Below are 20,278 nucleotides of genomic sequence, written 5' to 3' on the forward strand. Positions count from 1 at the left end.
ACAGGGAGAAGAAAGAAAAGGCAGAAAAGTATTTGAAGTAATAGAAATGAAAAATTTTCCAAAATTAATGAAAACACACTTACTGATTCAGTAAACCTCAAGCAAATGTACACAAAGAAAACCATACTTAAGTACAACATAGGCAAACTTCTCAAAACTAAAAACATAGAGTAAATCTTGAAATAGAGAAATAAAACAGATTACACAAAAGAAACAAAAATGTGATGACTGATCTTTCATTAAAAGCAAGAGAGACAAGAAGTCAATTGAAAAAGTTTTAAAGCACTAAAACAAAAATAAATATCAACACAGAATTCTACATTACTGAAAATATACCTCAATAATGAAGGTGAAATAAAGATATTTATAAATAAAAAGCAACTGAGAGAATTTCTTGCCAGCTACGTAAACAGTGGTTTTAGTTGTTACTGCTTGTCACCCATCTGACGCTCTGTCCTAGACCTGACCATTATTGCAAATAGTATGAACATTTATTCTGATTAGACAGAAAGTTTCATCCCCTTTCAGATAATAGTTACAGAGACAACCACAAATACTGATCCTGAAAGGGAAAAAAAAAAAAGGACTAAACATGATAAAAACAAGACCAGTTGTTAGAAATTTGGCTGATTAACTTAGGGGGTGAGAATCTTATGGTGAGTAGTGCTTGCTATTTAAGAATAGCAGTGACAGGGGCACCTGGGTGGCTCAGTGGGTTAAAGCCTCTGCCTTTGACTCAGGTCATGATCCCAGGGTGCTGGGATCAAGCCCTGCATCTGGCTCCCTGCAGAGCAGAGAGCCTGCTTCCTCCTCTCTCTGCCTACCTGCAATCTCCCTCTGTCAAATAAATAAATAAAATCTTAAAAAAAAAAAAAAGAATAGCAGTGACAGGCCTATCTCAAGGCTTAACCTGTCCTGCATTCAGCTTTCATGCTGACCCTAATGTTTTTAAGATAATAGTAAAAGGTCTCTAAGTTTTGGGGAGTGAGTTCTGGTTGCTATAATGGAACTTTATTCCTCTTGAAGTGATTTCCTGTATCTCTAGTTCACATGGGAAATCTTGAAGGAGAAATTGACTGATTTGGGGCTCTTCCTGCTCTGTAATGGGTTTATGATATTAATGAAGGTCAACCACTAGAGAATGAGAAAATGAAGAAAGCTATCTAAATTCTTACAGTCAACCCCCTCCCTTAAAAACAACACAATCTCTTTTATTGAAACAGGGTGAAAAAGTAAGTTATATAATCTTGATAGTGGATATTGGATACTCTGTATTAATGTATACTCCTCAAAGAAGATCGTATGTGCTCCAGCCCCACATCTTCAGAGGATTCTTATTTGTCCAAGCCAGAAAGCAAAATGGCTAAAGCTGCTGAGTGAAAAAGTTGATAAGCCTTAAATAGATTGAACTTGATGCATGATATATAGCATGAGGTAGGCTGAAAATATTAGAAAATAGTCTGGTTGATCCATAGGCTTCTGCCATACAACTAAAATGGAATATATAATAAAAGCCTTGTTTAATGGTGGGAAGCAATTCTCTCCCTTCATGCCTCCTGATTCCTTGATCACTCTACCTATATATCTTTCCATATATTTGGAAATATATGTTATTCCTACTTCTAGAGTAGTTCTTTGGAGAATTAACTATTCTTCAGTTGATGGTAAATATGGTAAATTAAATTTCCCTGTCCAATTCATGAACATGGAATTCAAACTTGGTCCCTCCAACTCTGCCTCTTGAGTTATGACTCATGTGGAATAATACAAGAATAAATTGTTGTGTTATTTTTCCTAAAAACTGTTCCAAAACATTTTCATTAATTCCTGTTAATTAGATCACATCTTGGGTTTCATGTTTTTGTTCTCATTCTATCTGATAGTTGAATAAACAGCTTTACTTTGAAATCTCTAGGTCCTCGATCCTTTCTGTGGCTTCTGGAAATAGTGAGAGTTAATGTCTTTGCTTATAATCAAAGTTAACTGAAACAAAACTCTTATCATTTTTTTCAGAACAAAACTTTGGTTCAGTGGCATAGAGTACAAATAATGTGCTAACATCAAATTACATAATTCTTTGTAATTACTCCTTCTATATAATATGATATATTCTGTTTCATGAAAATATCAATTTGCAAACTTTTAATGAAATTCTATTCCTTACAGTAATCTTTTCTGTCCTTTTGTATAAGCATATACTGCATCATTATGAAAGTTAAATGAAATAAATTCTTAATACAGATAATAGTTAACCCTTTTACACTTTAAGAAAAGTATCAAAATTAATTCTTAAATAGAAATGTGTTAAAATCATTCATCATTATTGTAGTGGTACAAAGGAGATATACAATGTGGCTTTGGCATTAGAAAGCTCTGGGTGTGACTAATGACTAAACTATTCACTTATTATATAACATTAGTCACTGAAATTAGACTGTCAGATTTTTCAACTACTAAAATGGATAATTACAGGATTTACCCTTGCAGGTTTCTCTTATGAATCTTATAGAAATTAAATGAAATTATGTACTTAAAGCATTTACCTTAATGCCTAGGCAATTATGATTAGATACTATATGTTGACTATTTTTATTATGTAGATTGGCCATTCCCCTTTACATCTCCATACCATATGGACTTTGTGATTGATATTGACTTTATTTACCATAAATCATATATGGAAAATGCAAGTACCATGAAGTTGAAGCTACAAAATGAAACTGAACAGAAAATTACTGACCACTTTTAGTTACTTCATGATCTACTTATTTTATATCACTCTATTTTTTTAAATTTATTTATTTTCAGCATAACAGTATTCATTGTTTTTGCACCACACCCAGTGCTCCATGCAATCCATGCCCTCTCCAATACCCACCACGTGGTACCCCGACCTCCCACCCCCCGCCCCTTCAAAACCCTCAGATTGTTTTTCAGAGTCCATAGTCTCTCATGGTTCACCTCCCCTTCCAATTTCCCTCCACTCCCTTCTCCTCTCTAACTCCCCTTGTCCTCCATTCTATTTGTTATGCTCCACAAAAAGTGAAACCATTGACTCTCTCTGCTTGACTTATTTCACTCAGCATAATCTCTTCCAGTCCCATCTGTGTTGCTACAAAAGTTGGGTATTCATCCTTTCTGATGGAGGCAAAATACTCCAGAGTGTATATGGAGCACATCTTCCTTATCCATTCGTCCGTTGAAGGGCATCTTGGTTCTTTCCACAGTTTGGCGACTGTGGCTATTGCTGCTATAAACATTGGGGTACAGATGGCCCTTCTTTTCACTACATCTGTATCTTTGGGGTAAATACCCAGTAGTGCAATTACAGGGTGATAGGGAAGCTCTATTTTTAATTTCTTGAGGAATCTCCACACTGTTCTCCAAAGAGGCTGCACCAACTTGTATTCCCACCAACAGTGGAAGAGGGTTCCCCTTTCTCCACATCCCCTCCAACACATGTTGTTTCCTGTCTTGCTAATTTTGGCCATTCTAACTGGTGTAAGGTAGTATCTCAATGTGGTTTTAATTTGAATCTCCCTGATGGCTAGTGATGATCAACATTTTTCACTCTTAATATTTGGAGATAATTACAGATATTCTTAGTGTTTCTTTTTACTAATCCTGTGTTGCACTCTGGAAATATGTGATATGGTTAAATGAACTCTTGTCACAAACTTTTCTTCTTGCTCCAGAGAAAGTGTTACTACTAAAAGCAGTTATTAATGACTTTGGGTATGTGTATGGTAAAATCCTGATTATCAAAGGTCTGTGACTCCTAACATTGGTCACTTGGTTGCTAAAACTGATTGTGTATTCATAAGTGGTAACCCTTATTGGGAAAAAAAGAAAATGTTAGTTTCTGTTTAGAGCAGAAAAAGTGTTTTTTTCCTTCTTTGATTTATTTTTTGCTATTTTTTATATTTATACCCATAGAAAAAAGATGAGGTTCTCATTTATATAACACATTAATTCAAGCTGATTTATTAAAGACTTACTGCTATCATGTATATTATAAGATAATCATATCAGAAGTGCTAACCTTTTCAAGGAATGTAGTTTTTATTTTGAAGTAACTTGTGTTTTAGCATGAATATTTATGTTTCTTTGTCTTAATTGGTGACTCACATAACTGAAAATAATTTATGTAACAATTCATTTTGCTGACTCTTTAGTAATACTTCTTAAACACAGTATACAATAAGATGTTTCAAAATAAATTCCATATATTTGATCTGTCAGCTTACTCTGTTTTATATGATAGCATTTCTACTTAATATAAAAGTACCATATTATCTTTGTTCTACAAACAGCAAATATAAGCAAAAGGATTAAGTAATTTTCTAAAGGCAAAAAAAGGGGTCAATGTCAGCAATTGGATTACAGCTAAGTACACTTTGATTCCCAGGACTGGCTTAGGATGATTAAAAATGCCTCTTTTAGTCTGACTTCAATAATTAGTTAGAAGTTAGGTCTTCCAATTGAAAACTTAAAACCTGTTGTTTTGCTTATTCTAAGAAACACTAAGTTTCCCTAATTATTTAGTAAACTGAAGGTAACTTTGAAAGATAAGTTAATGTTTTTGTTTGTCTAGATATTTTATATTTATATTCTCCTTTTCTCTTATTTCCACTTATTTACTTTATCAACAAAACTTATCTCCATCATCAAAATATAGTCTGAAATCTTTTAGTTCACTCCTCCTCATGATACCTTCTTTAGCAAAGCATCACTTCATATGCATCACTTACATTTATGAACTTACCACCCCTTTTGACCCATTTAACAACCAGAACATACTTTTCAAAAATTGTATAAAGTCCTACCATTTTGGGGCTTGAAACACTGGTATTCTTCAGTGCAATTTTGCTTTAGGATTTCATTTTCACTTTAGGATTTTAACGTTATGCCCTCCTTAAATTGGGCTTCTTCAGACTTAGATAATTTTTTTTTTATGCATCCAATGTCACGATGACCAATGCTGTGTATACTTAGAAGTTTTAACAATCATTCAATACCATTAGCATGCTCTCTCACTTCCATCTCATGTTCCCGCTTAATTTTCCTCATAACGTTTATCACTATGTGAAACAACTGGTGTATTTATTTCCTTGTTGATTCCTGTTCCCTTCACTCACACAGCAAAACCAGAAAACAGAAATTACACCTATCTTCTCCATCCTTGCATGTCTCCAGTATGTAGATGAGTAATTGAAAGATATCAATATCAAAATAGATATGTTGATGAAATTAATAGATATAGTCTGAGAAACACTAGAAAAATACACATTACCTGATGAATTGTCCCCCATTATGAGTAATCTCATTTTTATTTATATCATACCATCCTTGGTTATCTCTTTTAAAAAAATCAATGGCTCATTAATAAGGAGAAAAAAATAAGTTGACAGCAAAGAAAAAATAAATTGGCATATAGATCTAAGCTTATTTTTTAAAAAAGTCAGATGTGATAAGGAGGCATATTTAAATAATGAGAAAATCAGTTTTCTTCTACAATTGTGATAAACACATATAAGTTCTAAGTACTACATTTAAACTCTACACATAGAGAAGAAACATAAAAAGTATAAAGAGACCCCAACTTCATATATATTTGGAAAGATTCAGTCACACTGTAGAAATCACCTCTTTGTCTTTGTGATTATGTGTAATTGATACGTATTAGATACAAACTGTAGTAAAAATTATTTCTGTGGTTCAACAAGATGACCTTTGGGTTTTTCCACCAATGGCATTGTATAAGTCAAACTTGATTCTGGAACACATAGCTAAAGGCAGTTACCATCTATCTCATTCTGCCTTTAATCCGAATACACAGAGGGGAGAATTATTTAAATTGTGTATAAATATAACATATTATAACCTTGACACACCATGACAAATTGACTTCATTTGGCCTGAATATATATTTTTTAATTTTCCATTAAAAAAAAAACAACAACACTTAAGCAGGTGTTTTATTTTTCAAAGAGGACAAAGGAAGCCAGTGGTAAGTGTAGCAAAGGAAATACAAATAATCGATATCACTGTGTTAATGTTTCAGATAATTAACTCTGAATTCCTTTTTTCAAAATTTGAGCATGGAAAATAACCATACCAAATTTCACAGTGCTATTCAGTTTCTTTAATCCTCACCAAGCCTAGTGCATGCTTGTAATAGATGGTTCCTCTTGTATCTCAGCTCCTCTAGATTCTCTCTTGTAACAGTGATTTTCCGTAGGGAAAATAAAAGCCTCTCCTGAGTTTCAAGAATTTCTGGATATGTTCTTTGAAAGAATATGGAATGTCTCTTTGTGACCCTGCCTTTCTTGTAGGAGAAGCCCATTCAAGTTTTTTATGCATTAGCTCACATTTGAGCACATAATTCTTATTCTTGTCCTTATTGCAAAAAAATCATTTGAATTGTATATTAAGGGAAGTGAAGATAAGTTATTAACTGTCAATTAGTACTTCTTCACTTAGAGTGTAGACAGTGAATCCAGTGGTCATTCATATAAACCTCCATATGATTAAGCTAGGGGAGGAATTGCTTTATATTTTTTAATCATTTTCATCAAACCAGCATTCATTGAGTACTTCACTATGTGTATGAAAGAATAAAACAATAGTAACAAAAAGCTAAGACGTATCCTTTGCATTCAAGAAATTCACACACAGAAAGAAAAAATTTCCAACAAGTGATGTTCATAAACAAAAAATAATTGAGATACTTGAATTCAAGGGATAGATTCAGAGGATCTTTAAATAAGACATAAAGTGAAGGACAGCTGTTACAAAAGAACTAGAAGTTTTTCCTAGGCAAGTTAAAAGGTGATGAAAAATACTTAGATGCATAGAACAGCTGAAATAATAGGGATCCAAACACAGTTTAGCATATATAACACAACAATAAGATAGGTGTAGCTCATATAGTACAAACAAACCAAGTTTTATAGACTGCAAAATAATATGCCTCATGGTTTACTTAGCAAATTACCATTAATAGATTTAAAACTGTTACATAATTTTCAAATAAATGTTTATTTACTTTTTAAAACAGTATTATAAGTCTCCCAATATTCTTCTTGTTTAATTGTTAACACTTCTTCATTCTTCTGTAGCTTCCATTACTACACAATTTATAGAATAAACTTGTCAGATTCTATTAAAAAAAAAAAGACCCCTACTTTATTTTCTTTGGTGAAGGCAGATTGTATTGCATTTTTAAAATTTTGTTTTAATATTTTATTTGTTTGAGAGAGCGAGCACAAACAGGAAGGGGGTGCAGAGGGAGAAGCATATTCCCCTCAGAGCAGGGAGCCAAGTACAAGACTAGATCCCAGGACTCTGGGATCATGACCTGAGCCAAGGGCAGACATTTAACCAACTGATCCACCCAGGCACCCCTGTATTGCAATTATATACCAATTTTGAAAGAATTGACATCACAATAATATTGAATTTTCCAATTTCTGAACATGCATATCCTTCTATTTGGGTTTTTATTTGTTTCTCTTATCAATGTTAATTTTTACTATGAAAGTCTTGAAAACTTGCATATATTTTCTTAACTCTTTTCTAAATATTTTATGGTTTTTTACACTGATATAAAATGAATTTTTGAGATTACATTCCACATTTCTTTAATACACAAAAACATACCGTGATTTCTGTATACTGGTTATTTTTCTGTATCCTTGTTAATGTAGTTTTTACTATAGGAAATTGTTTTTATAGATTCCTTAGGATTTCCCACATAAGCAGTAAAATCAGAAAATACAAACAGTTGTACAACTTTCTGAATTATGTGTAGGTTTTTATTGTCTTATTATAATGGCTAGGACCTCCATTACACTACTAAGTAAAAGAAATGAAGATCAAAGTCCTTGCTTTGTGCCTTATGTTAGAGAGAACATGATCTCTGAGTTTACACTCCTTTAGGAGCCTATAGGACAAACATGGATTTTTCTTTGCAGAAAATATAAAGATAAGTAATTAATTAAATAATAAGGATATACAGAGTTCAAAGTAATTCATATAAATATAACATAAAATCCTTGTTATGTAATGAAAATATGTATTTAAAATGCTCATTTCAGACACACACATAAAAGTACAGAATATAAAACCTTTGAAAAATTTTCTGATATAGTTATCTATAAATGATGGTATCTACCATTTTTATTGATTTTTTTAATAGTCTTTATTCCCATGTTTTACTCCAGGAATCAAATAAAATTATTACATTTATATTTATTAAAATTATTGTATTTATATTATATATTTTATATTATACGTATATTTACACTTAAATATATTTTTAAATGTTTATCTGAAAATATTTCCACTTTTCTGCCTCTTTTCCATTCTTCCCTAAGAAGATACGAAAGTGTTTTCATCAAGGCAATATTTTCTAAAGTATCTACAACTAAAATATTTGTTGATGTTCCTTCTCATTTGAGAGCACTTCTTGTTTCCAAACAAAATTGTTCATCACCTGGAGCAGGAATAGTTAAACTCCATCTCAGAGTTTGATGGGTGTCATGAGAGTCTATTGAATCTCCTAACAAAAGCTTCAAGATCCTGTGTGCAGATGGTTGCAAATTGTCAATTTCTTTAGTTGATGCCCATTGCTTCAATAAGGCACTTAAGGGCATTTTTATAGGTCTTTATATTTATGTTTGTGCTCATCTATAAAGGTACACAGAGAAAAACTTGTTTTGTTAATGTAGCATACTCTGTACTCACCATGCACTTACTAAATTAAATGTTTGTTTAATATTCATTTTCTCACCATCCAAATGCTTCTCTAACTTATCTGTTTAGAAAATAATTTAAAGAAAAAAATCAGGGGTGCCTTGTTGACTTAGTCACTTTAGCATCTGCCTTTGGCTCAGCTTATGATCCCAGGGTCCTGGGATGGAACCTAGCATCTGGCTCCCTGCTCAGTGGGGAGCCTGCTTCGCCCTTTCCTTCTGCCCCCCCCACACCCCCCACTTATGCTTTCTCCTTCCCTCGTTCTCTCTCTCAAAAAATAAATAAAATATTTTTTAAAACTTCAAAAACTTCTTTGACTTTCTAAACTGAATTTTTTCATTTTCTATAATAGGAATGAACTTCTTTAGAGCAAAGTAAATATTCAGTATTACAACAAAGTAAACTTATTTTAAGCTTTGATCATATATGATATGGTAAAGCAATTCCCAATTAGAAATATAAACCTTATCTGATAACATTATCAAAATCATTCTTTTCTAGTAAAAACCAAAACGCACATTTTATATTTAAAATCAGGAAATTAAGGGAGTAAGAATATATTCATATCAATTAAACAGTTAAATACAGGAATAAGGAATGCACAGTTAAAGAGAGACAGAAATGAATTATAAGCTATCTATCACTTCTAGATTAAACTCTGGAGAATATTTGTATTACCTTTAAGAGATAGTTGCATTATCATTTAATTTTGGTTTTTTTTTAACGATTTTTTTTTTAAAGATTTTATTTGTTTATTTGACAGACAGAGATCACAAGTAGGCAGAGAGGCAGGCAGAGAGTGAGAGAGGGAAGCAGGCTCCCTGCTGAGCAGAGAGCCCGATGCGGGACTCGATCCCAGGACCCCGAGATCATGACCTGAGCCGAAGGCAGCGGCTTAACCCACTGAGCCAATTTTGTTTTTGATAGAATATTACTTTTTTAAAAAATTTAATATGGATTTAAATGTAGTCTCGGGGTGCCTGGGTGGCTCAGTGGGTTAATAAGCCTCTGCCTTTGGCTCAGGTCATGATCCCGGGGTCCTGGGATCGAGCCTCGAGTTGGGCTCTCTGCTCCTCGGGAGGCCTGCTTCTCTCTCTCTGTCTGCTTGTGATCTCTGTCTGTCAAATAAATAAATAAAATCTTAGAAAAAAAATGTAGTCTCAAAGAAAAAGAACTCTATTAACTAATTAAAAATCTCCTTTTCTCTTTACCATCAGAAGAAAATAAAGTATTTTTTTATCAAAATACAGAAGAACTACTTCTTCTATAGGTTAAAAGTTTCAAAAGAGTACCTCAGGTCAAATTTGAGAGTATATCTAAAGTGATTTTCTTATATTCACAATTAAATGGAATTTTATGTAGAAGAAGCCATTGCTACTTTCTGTATCGTGCAAAATATTCATCCTGTAAGGCTAAGGCTGAACATATTTGAATAATCTCTATGACAAACCTTCTAAAATAGCATAAAACATTCAGGAAAATACCTTATTATGTTAAAACATACTACTTTGGAAAAATTTTACAAATGGCCAGAATGGCATAAAAGCTTACACACACACATATTTGTCAGAGAATCCAGTGACAGAATAAATCAATTCTTTTAACATTTCAGCGTCATTTTACATGCCAAAACATGAGGAAGCAACATAGTCTTCCCATAGGCTTACATTTATTTTGATCCACTCCATTGTAACATTGAAAATTGTTCTCACACAGAGTTTTGATAAAACCAAACCACTTGGTTTGCCAGATAAAGAATGTGAAATTAACAATCATGTCATCAAGTCACTGTGTTAGATATAGATTTCCTTGTCTTTAAATTACTTGATAAATGCTTCCAGAACTTTTAATCCTGGCATTAGACAAACTAAACAGAAATTTCACTTTACTTAGCAGAAGCTTTAGTTATATAGAAGCTTTACTTAAAACACACAAAATAATGACAAAAATATTTTTTAAAAGAGAAGAGAGAGGAAGATTTTAGTTAGAATCATTGCTTGTGAGAGCCTAGGCGATACTTCCTGATTTCAAGAATGACCCGAAAGCACTGGACTGAGAAAATATATTGAAAACATGTATTACCGATAATTTTATAGGTCTAGAAGATATAAAGAAGAAAAGCAAACACCAGTTTGTTTAAAAAATGGACAAATTACTTAACAAATTATTCAAGAGGAGTACATGAGTGGCCAACACACATTAAAGATACCTAACCTCATTCATCAAGAGCATATAAATTATAGCTACAGTGAGAAAACACTTTGTGTTCTCCAGATTTTTTAATACATAATTCTAGTTTAAACTTATGATTGTGAGGTTTAGAAAAAGATGAGGATTGTCAACATTATGATGATTTACTTAAAATCTGGAAATGCTAGTGAAATTGAAATTTTTCTTACTCCTAATAAAATGTAACATAGTATAAAATGGGTAAATAAATTGTGTTCATACATTTAAATCTACAAAGTACTGAAAATTAATTTACTCTAGCATCCACACAAAGGAATCTAAAAAATTAATTCTGAACAAAAGAAATGGCAAGACACATAAACTACAGAAGAATGATTTCCCTATTATAAGATCAAAAGTAGGCAAAGTTGCATATGATTTAGGGTTATACACATGTCTGGTAATATAAGAAGTAGAGCAAAGTATTTAAAATTTAATGATACTAATGTGGAATCAGATAGGGGTTATGATATAGGAGGGATAAAGAAATTTCTTCCAAGTTGCTAATGTTCAGTATAGGACTGGGACATACATTATTATACTTTGATTTTTTTTCTTTTTTATTATGTAATAATAATTTTGGATTATTTTATTTTTCATCAAGATAAGTGTGCTCTTTAATCCCCCTCCACTATTTCTCTCATCCCGTTACCCACCTCCCCTCTGAATTATTTCACATACTATACTTTCTATCTCTATCCATATTGTTGCAGATGGCAAGATTTAATTCATTTTTATGGCTGAATAATGCCATTATATGTATATATACCACTTCTTTTCCCATAGTTCAACTACTATAATTAATGCTGCAATAAATATAGGGGAGCATTTATCCCTGTGAATTAGTGTTTTTGTATATTTAGGGTCAATATCCGGGAGTGTGGTTCCTGGGTCATAGGGTAGTTCTATTTTTAATAAAATTAGAATTAATTATTATTAAAATTAATTATTAAAATAATTAATATTAGTTATATTAAATAGAATTCAATAGAATTTTTAATACAATTTTTGAGGAGCCTCCATACTATTTTCTACAATGGCTACACCAATTTGCATTCCTACCAAGAGTGCAAGAGGATTCTTTTTTTTCCACATCTTCACCAACACTTGTTTCTTTTTGATTTTAGCATTTCTGACAAGTGTTAAGTATAATCTCACTATAGTTTTCATTTGTTCTTCCCTGATGATGAGTGGTGTTGAGCATCTTTTCATGTGTCTGTTAGCTTTCTGTAGGTCTTCTTTGAAGAAATGTCTGTTCATGTCTTCTGCTCATTTTTAATTGGATTATTATTCTTGGGAGGAATGGTGTTGAGTTTTATCAATTCCTTAAATATTTTGGATACTAACCCTTTATCAAATATGTCATTTGCAAATATCTTCTTCCATTTGTTAAGTTTCTTTTAGTTTTGTTAATTGTTTCTTTGCTGTGTGGAAACTTTATGTAATCCCAATAGTTTATTTTTGCTTTTATTTCTCTTATCTCAGGAGAAATATCCAGAAAAATATTGCTATGGCCAATATCAGAGAAATTACTCCCTCTGCTCTCTTCAATAATTTTTATGGTTTCAGGTCTCACATTTAGGTCTTTAATCCATTTAGAGTTTATTTTTGTGTATGGTGAAAGAAAGTGGTCCAGTTTCATTCTTTTGCATGTGGCTGTTCAGTTTTCCCATCACCATTTATTGAAGAGACTTCTCTTTCTCCCTTTGTATATTAATTCCTCCTTTGTCAAAGATAAATTAACTATATAACCATGGGTTTATTTCTGGGTTTTCTGGTATAGTCCATCGATCTACATGTCTATTTTTACGCCAGTAACATACTATTTTAATTACTACCACTTTGTAATATAACTTGAAATCTGAAATTGTGATACCTCTAATTCTGTTTTTTCTTTTTCAAGATTGCTTTACTATTCAAGGTCTTTTGTGGTTCCATGCAAATTTTAGGATTGTTTGTTCGACCAACAAAATGCTGTTGGCATTTTGATAGGGATGACATTAAATCTCTAGATAGCTTTGGGAAGTGTAGACATTTTAACAATATTCTTCCAATCCATGAACATGGAATGTCTTTACATTTCTTTGTGTTGTCTTGAATTTCTTTCATCCGTCTTTAATAGTTTTCAGAGTATGGGTCTTTCACCTCTTTGGTTAAGTTTATTCCTGGATAATTTATTGTTGTGGTGCAATTTTAAATGGGATTGTCTTCTAAATTTCACTTTCTGCTGCTTCATCATTAATGTATAGGAATTGAACAGATTTCTGTACATTGATTTTTCATCCTGTGACATTATTAAATTCATTTAACAGTTCTGGTAATTTTTTGGTGGAGTCTTTAGGGTTTTCTATATACAGTATGATGTAATCTGAGAGTTTTAGCTCTTCCTTACCAATTTTTTAAATTTTTTTTTTGTTTTGTTTTTTAAGATTTTATTTATTTATCAGAGAGAGAGGGGAGAGAGAGCGAGCACAGGCAGACAGAGAGGCAGGCAGAGGCAGAGGGAGAAGCAGGCTCCCTGCTGAGCAAGGAGCCCGACGTGGGACTCGATCCCAGGACGCTGGGATCATGACCTGAGCCAAAGGCAGCTGCTTAACCAACTGAGCCACCCAGGCGTCCCTACTATCTATTCTCATTTATTATGTTTATATTTGCTATATATAAACAAATAGAGATTTTAAATCATTTTTGTCTAAAATTCTCTGTGGTGTACCATCTTGTTATCTCTCCAATAATGGTGAATACGCTGGCAATTTTATATAAATGGGCATAACTGGCATTATGTATGCACAAGAAATTAATATCTTGCAGTATACAACTAATGATTCTTGTTCAACAAATATCTCTTTATTGGGTCTCATATTTTTAATCTGTGGTGAATTATGGAGTTGCAAATTTCTCAATTTTGACCTAATCCAGGATCTTAGATTTATGTCTAATTTCAGGGACTGTGGTGCTAGTATATAGAAGTTCATTTGCTAAGTATATCTGAAATAATTATTATTTTTACATCTTTAGTCACCAGAGGTTTTTGTCCACATTTATTTAGCATGATACCATGGTAGAGAATTGTCTAGGGGTCAGTCTTCCTGGGAAGATATTACCAAGTCCACAACTGACATTGTACTTTTTATGTAAGCTGTTTTGTTGTGTGGTTACTTTAATGTTTCTTTTGACATACTAAAATATCAACTTTCAAAGATTTAGCTTTATATTTTAATCTTTTTTGTCCGCCTGGCTCATAAAAATGGTTGGCAGATTAAATTTGTTTCTGAATGAGCACATACATTGGACACCTATTATTCAAATATACAGTCAGCTTGGAAGAAGTCCATCTATTGACAACTGGATTCAATCTATATTTTACTCCTCATACTATGTAATCTTATACGTTACTGACTATTTCCATAAAGGTAATGTTATTTAAAACAGTTAAAAAAATGTCTAAAGCAGATATGGTAGAATAAGAGGTATAAAGATTGCCTTCAGTCTTTCTAGATGAAAATTATGGTTCTTTTTCAGAAAGTGAACTTTTCAATCAGCCTGACAGTGTATTTTATAGGATTCTAGACAGTTTTATTTAGCCCATTAGCTAAAAGTTCAAGTATATGAGCATAAGCTTTTGTCTTGTCACCCAAACAAAAACAATGTTGCCCTGTATTCAGGCTAACACTCATTTTGTTTTTCATGGGAATTTAAAGTAGGAATAGTAACATTAATAGGACAATTTTAGGAGTAAAATTATCAGGAATACCTAAAGTCTGTAACTACCATAGTGGAGTTTTAATTTTAATTAAATAGAAAAATTACTGATGTTGCAAAAGTGTAAAATATTACAAATACATAAATCATAGAAAGTGAGTTGACAGTGATAACTATGTTAATGCATTGGAAGTATAATTACTATAGGAGCTGTATCTCATGAAACATCAGGAATTACATCATAATTTTTCATTTCAAATTTTATTATAAAAACAGGATTTTAATTATGTTTAATTCATAATATGCATAAATATGAGAATAAATGTATGTTTTAATGATAAGACAATAAACCAATATATACTTAATAAAGTTTCCAATATAGCACATGTGTACTTATGGTATTTGCATAAAATAACAGAAGAATAACTAGAAATAATGAATATCAAGATATATCTATAATAGGGCGCCTGGGTGGCTCAGTGGGTTAAGCTGCTGCCTTCGGCTCAGGTCACTATCCCAGGGTCCTGGGATCGAGTCCCGCATCGGGCTCTCTGCTCAGCAGGAAGCCTGCTTCCCTCTCTCTCTCTCTGCCTGGCTCTCCATCTACTTGTGATTTCTCTCTGTCAAATAAATAAATAAAATCTTAAAAAAAAAAAAGATATATCTATAATAAAGATGAAAAGGCTATAACTCATTACTTTATCCCTCAGTAAAATGTAGATTTATTGTTCTAACTTATGAATTTATATTACTATCACTAGTTTACCTCTATATTATTCCAAAGGAAATGATGCTTATCTATTAATTTTTTAAATACCGGTGTATGACCTCATTTGACTTGATGTTTAAATGTATAAAGAAGTACTCTAAAAGCTTTGAAGTGTTAAAATATTATGTCCTTTATATTTATTCAGTTATTTATTCAACCAATGTCATTATGCTAATGGAAACACCAGTTACAAGATGAAGAGGTCGAAATGAATTATATTTTTCTTATATAATGAGAAAAAAGAAACATTTACTTTCATTCTAATTTTTATTCTATATTATAATTTTTACTCTAAACACAAAATTGAATATACTAGGCAATGGTACAAACACATCTCTATAACACAAATGCTTTAATGTGATGCAGAAAGATGTCAGTTTTCATTGGTTAAATACCGTGATGTGAAGTAGAGCTAGATAACATAAAATTGTTTTTAAGTTATTTTGGATGAGAAATGAAGGTTGTTGCATAATAAAACAAGGTATGCAGTTAGCTTTTTAAAAATTCATAAAATAGAAAATGAGAATTGATAATAGGACTAATAAAAATACAGTTAATATTTTTTAAGACTTTATTTCTTTATTCGAGAGAGAGAGGGAGCGAGCATGAGCAGGAGGGACAGAGGAAGAGGGAGAGAGAATCTCAAGTGGGCTCCACCTGAGCACAGAGAAGGATGCAGGGCTTGATCTCATGACATTGAGATCATGATCCTGAGATCACGATCTTAGCTGAAACCAAGTCTGATGCTTAACTGAATGTGCCATCCAGGCACCCCGAATTATAGTTAAGATTTGTAGTGAGGAAAAAAAAAAATAAACATCCAAGGTAGAGAGTACTAAATGGACTCAATGGAGAAAAATATAAGTACTTTAAAATAACCTAATTGTCTTCAAAAAGACAGTAACTTTTGAGTTAGGGAGTGAAAAATGAATGAATCATGTTTTTAAAATAGGACAGAAATTATGAGGAATGGGTATGATTCTGGATGAAAACTATATATGTCACTTGGAAATATATTTTTCCACCTATTTATGCATTCACCACAAATCTGTTGAAAACTAGAATGAGTCAGAACTAATGATGTATGCTGGGGACACAATAAAGAATAAAACAAAATAATTTTCTGACTTCATAGAGGCATCTTCTAGTGAAGAGATCAACTAATAACCAAATGAAATGTAAGGATCAGAGAATTTAGATGGGCTAGAAAAGGTGTAAAACACAGATGCTATGATGGAGAATGAAGTATAAAGTAGAGGGCAACACAAGTAATTCAGTTGGTTTGGGAAAGCCTTTCGGGGGAGGAAAAAAATTAATTGAAATATGCCATGGGTAAACATGCCAGCCAAGTAAAATCTTAAGGAAAATAATTTCTTCAAAGGGAATTACCAATTTTAAGCCTGAACAATTAAATGGTAGGTGAATGGTGAAAGCAAACTTTGTCACTGGGGAATGGCAATTTGCTGGTGAAACTAGAATTACCTAAGTGGTAATGCATTAGTTGGAGATAGTATGAGTTCACACTTAGCTTGATATAAATACATAGTTAAATATAGAAATAATTATACATCTGTGCATATGAACAAGTTAGTTGATACAATTCTTTGCTGTGTCAAATGGAAGAGCTTAAATAAGCAAACAGATGGGAAGGACCTTTTATCAGGGAGCATTCCTAGCATCCAGATCTTGGTTTCTAATATCATTATCCAATAAAAAACAACCAGGCCTCCTTAGTAAATGATTGATTCTAATATTGGGACAGTAAATATCCAAGATGAGTATTGAGCATCTTGTAGTATCAGAAATTAAGTCCTCAAAAGAGAGAGGAAAAGGGAGAAAGAAACAAAGAAAGTAATTAAGTTACAAGGGTGATGTGTTAAAGGGACACAAGAGTGAAGGAATTCCCAATATCAAAAGCTGGAACAATTTGATCAGCAAAATGAATTACTATTATTTATAACTCAAAGTACAAAATAAATATCCATGAGTCTATGCTGAAATAAATAAATGACAAGACAAATAATGAGAGAAAAAATAACTAAATCATTCTTGTAGAAAAATACCAAAATATGTGGTTATCTTGAGGGTAGAATATCCTTCTAAAGAATACAACATGGATTGTTTCTTAAAAGTACATTTACAGTGCAGAAAGCTGACAAACACTATCTCAGCTGGGTGATCAAGGTCAATATCAACTATGATAAATCATATTGATATGCATTTGTGGTATGAAAATCATACTTCATCTCTTTGACCCTTCTCCCCCCCAAAAAACAAAGCCACTCTAATTGTAGAGAAAAGTAAACAAATTCCATTAGAGAAATATCCTTCAGAATATCTGACCCATTCTCCCCCAGATTTTCAAGGTCTCCCAAAACAAGTGTGAGAAACTGTCGTTGCCAAGTGGAGCATGAGTCCTGATAACCAAATTTATCCTGGATTAAAGAAAGGCATTAAGTAAAACTAAGTATTCTGAACAAATTCTAAATTTAGTTAATTATAAATATCAGTTTTAATATTGGTTCATTGATTATGATAAATTTACCATACTAATGTAAAATGTTAATAATAGGGGAAACAGGGTGAGTGAGTATATGAAAACTTATCATACAACCTTTTACATTTTTCTGTAAATCTAAAATTGTTCTAAAACATGAAGACTAAAAATATTTCACTAGCTTGGGACCTCTGAATGGCTCAGTTGGTTAAGTAGCAGACTTGATTTTAGCTCAGGTCATGATCTCTGGGTCCTAGGATGGAGCCCTGCATTGGCCTCCATGCTTAGAGGGGAATTGGCTTAAAGATTCTCTCTCTCTCCCCTTCCTTCTGCTTCTCCCGCCTCTCTCTCTCACACACACAAATAAATAATCTTTAAAAAATATTTCACAAGCTCTCCAACCTCCATTGCAGTTACTGGCAAGTATATGACAGTGTTCTTGCCAAACACTGTCCCAAACACAGAGAAGCCTTGCTTCTCTGATATAAACATTACCCTTTCCTGCATCTCTTCCATGTCCTTCTGTCCCCCTTCCTGGAATAAGTATGCAGTGCCTGGAAGAGCAGCAATTATATCACATGTAAACATGAGGTAACAAGCACAAAGACTGGCCAATATGCTGTACATGGCAGAGCAGAAAGAATAAAAAGGAAATACATCTTTTAAAATACCATGGAATCACTGCCCTATCCTTAGATTGCTACCTCCAGGCATTCTTTTGCACCAGATTCTAAGATATAAGAATTGGTTGCCTTCACTAATAATTTCTATTTTAATAAAGAATATATCTCAATATACATTGAAAAGTATATATTTTTTTCTGGCTCATAAATGCCATAACACTGATATTTTATATTATAGCTCCATCTTTTTCACTAAAACACTTTAATATAGATTATATTAATTAGGGTACCAACACAGAGTTTGGTAATGGATCATAGTGTTTGCAAAACACACATTTCATACACTAATGACTTCAATTATTAAAGCAGAGAGTCATCAGCAAATAAACAAGATTGGTCATGTAACTACAGACTCAAATACCTTAATATACAACTGGATTATGAAAACAAGCAGCTGTACCAACAAGATAGGCAATCAAATTGACAAAGTGTGTCTCTGAATTAATGAAGTACGAGCCACTTGACAAATTTAAATAAGTGCTGAAATGGTGAAACAAGTTGATTTGGATTATCACATTCATTCAGAGTAGACACAATTTAAATAAGATAAGTGTGCATCAACATCAGGCAAATACACAATTTTTTAGGTAACAGAGCATAAAAATAGACCTAGAAAACATATAAAAAGCAAAATATTTCATGTGTAATTAAATTTAACAAACACTCGATATTTAGAAATAATACAAGTTAGACAGGAAATTGGCTGATATTTCAAAAATATTAAAGTACATAATTCTCAGTAAAGACACAACCCAGTTCAGCACAACTTTATGATCAAGTACGGGTGAATACCAATACACCATAAACAATTACTAATAAGCAAGAATAATTAACTATCGGTGACTTTATTTGATTATTATATTCTTTCATCTGTTATAAAATGTGCATAAGTCTTTTAACCTAATGACCATGAAAGAAGCAAAGAGGACTTCATATAAGTAAAATACTTTATTTTTAATAGCTAATTAACAAGTATGGTATAGATTAGCAAACAACATAAATAAGATTTGCTTTTATTTCTCACTATATCTAGTATTGCTCAAATGTATGGAGTATATATGAGTGTGTGTGTGCTGTTTATGAACAGGAAAATCATCTGTATTTATCATCTTTCACCTACTTAAAAACAACAACAAAAAAATTGTAAGTAATTTTCAGCTTACGGAAATTAGGAGAGTGAAACATAAAGAGAAAGGCATGGTTCCTATCTTTACCCCTAGCTAGTTAGTTCAAGAGACCCAATCATCTTACCTGTTCAAATCCATCTTTTGACCTCCATGCTTTTCTTCTTTCCAGTAAATAGTTCAGTCTTAATCAAAATCATTATCTAAAACAAAAGACTGTATAGTTCTCCTGCAAAAAATTTTGTTGCCTCACTCTGAACCTAATTCTTTTTCATTCTTTTCATACTATACTCTTTGGAAGAAAGCCACTATCAACCAGGTTTGAAGGGTAAGGAGTTATGCCCCACATCATTGAGAAAAGAGGACCTACTTAAATCACTTAAAATCATTCATCACAAGTGATTTGCCCATTCCTCCTGATTTACTTGTTTATTCAATCATTTATTTTTATCAATATAAACTTTCAGATACTGACTTTATATTAAGGATTTAAATCCAGTATTAGTTTATTTTGTTT

The sequence above is a fragment of the Mustela erminea genome, chromosome 15, assembly GCF_009829155.1.
Source record: "Mustela erminea isolate mMusErm1 chromosome 15, mMusErm1.Pri, whole genome shotgun sequence".
In the NCBI taxonomy this organism is placed as follows: domain Eukaryota; kingdom Metazoa; phylum Chordata; class Mammalia; order Carnivora; family Mustelidae; genus Mustela; species Mustela erminea.